Source organism: Echinops telfairi, unplaced genomic scaffold (assembly GCF_000313985.2).
Source record: "Echinops telfairi isolate 266 unplaced genomic scaffold, ASM31398v2 ScPeMD7_2291;HRSCAF=2852, whole genome shotgun sequence".
NCBI classification, from domain to species: Eukaryota; Metazoa; Chordata; class Mammalia; order Afrosoricida; family Tenrecidae; genus Echinops; species Echinops telfairi.
The window spans coordinates 39,388,097-39,390,122 of NW_022106189.1; positions in this window are offsets into that span (position 1 = coordinate 39,388,097).

The following is a 2,026-nucleotide window of genomic DNA, read 5'->3' on the forward strand; positions in this document are numbered from 1 at the left end:
ATAGCTTGTGCCTTTTTGAGACTATAATATCTGAAACTTTCCCCTTCCTTCATAAAAACATACTTGGATTACAAAAGTGCTTCTGCTGTGTGAGTTCTTTCAGTGCCGTGGAGCAAAGGACAGAGGTACCCCACTCCCCGGACCTAAAGTGATTCAAGGGCTGATCAACTCTCACTTCTCTCGGCCCTACTAAAAGAGGAGGGGCCCAGGCCCCCTAGAAGGGAGCTACGAGGTCCTCTGTTGCTTCAACACACTGATGCAACATTGAACGTGATCATTAGTTGTCAGAATACCTGCCCTAAAACATCATCAAGGGTCTGGTAGGCACGATTGTACAGCGATAATAAGCAAAGATTATAGTAAAGTCATAAAGAGCACGAGAGATAGAAGAGAGATTGAAATAATGGAGTCAGACACATTTCATAGTAGCAATGCTCACCTCAGCCTCACTTGGTGGTCCAGGTGGAGAGAGAGAGAGAGAGGTATTTAATGCTAATCAAGGCTTTTATATTCTCTGGGGACATGCAAGCCCCCTAATTACAGGTTACAGGTGATGACATATATCACAGGAAGGGGTCGTGCTATAGGTAATACAATAATGGGAGGGGGGTGATCTAGGGGTATCCATGCAATAGAAAGAGGAGGGTTGGGGGTATACATGTGACAAGATGGGCGGATCCTAGATTCAGGATGGCAGTCTAACTTTGGATGTCACTGAGCCGGTTTGACCTGTTCCCTGGCACCATTATCAGTAGGGTGTGAACTCCACCTACAGGAACCAAATGAATGACTGCAAGTCCTTAACAGCAGGGAGTAGAGCCTACCTTAATCTGACTACTGATTGCCTTCAGGGAGGATGTCTGTAAGCATCTGACCTCCCCCCATATGCTGGCTAAAAGCCCCTAATGTTTGGCATATCGTTAAGGGGAGACAAATGTGGGAAAAGTCTCTTCATAATCCCACAATTAGTCTATACCAGAAATTTGGAAGATAGCTCTCTGGCTAACCACTGGACGAGACCTATCGTTGTACCCATTTCAAAGGAAAGGGACCCAACGGATCATGGACATTATTGAACAATATTGTTAAGATCATAGACAAGCATAGCTTTTTCAGAAGATAAGTGTAAAACAGCGGAAGCAGTATATCAACAGGGAGCTGCCAGAAATCTAAGCCAGATTCAGAAGAGGTCACGGAATCAGGGATAAAGTGGCTGATGTCAGATGCATCTGGACTGAAAGCAGAAAATGCCGGAAACGTGTCTACTTGTGCTTTATTGGTTATGCAAAGGCATTCAACTGTGTGGATCATAACAAACGATGGATAAAATTGAGAAGAATGGGACTTCCAGAACAGCAAATTGTGTTCAGGCAGAACTCATACATAGACCAAGAGGCAGCTAACCAAACAGAAAAAGGGGGCATATTTTGTGGTTTAAAATCAAGAAAGGTATACATCGGGGTTGTCTCCTTTCACCATCCATATTCATTCAGTCTGCATGCTGAGCAAATAACCTGAGAAGCTGGACGACATGCCGAAGAACAGGGCAGCAGGGTCAGAGAAAGACATTCACAATGTGCAACCATCAGAGGGCACCACCTGGCTTGCTGGAAGGCCAGAGGACTTGATGCACTTATTGATTTACACCTCAACCCAAATTCTCACAACTGGATCAATAAGCAACATCTTTTTTTTTTTTTTTTTTTCAATAAGCAACATCTTAATAAACGGAGGGAAGACTGAACAAGTCAAGGATCGCATTTTACTTGAATCCACAACCAGTCTTAAGGAAGTACATTCACTCACTGCTGTCAGGTCAGTTCCATCTCAACCCTGGCCCCCCAGGACAGGTGAAAACTCCCCTGTGGGTTTCCATCACCGTCACCTTTACGGGAGTAGAAAGCTTCCTCTGTCTCCCATAGAGCTGTCGGAGGTTTTGAACTGCTGACCATATGATGAGCAACCTAAGGCATAGCCAATATGCCTCCAGAGCTCCTCAACGAAGCAGTAGTCAAGCAATTGAATG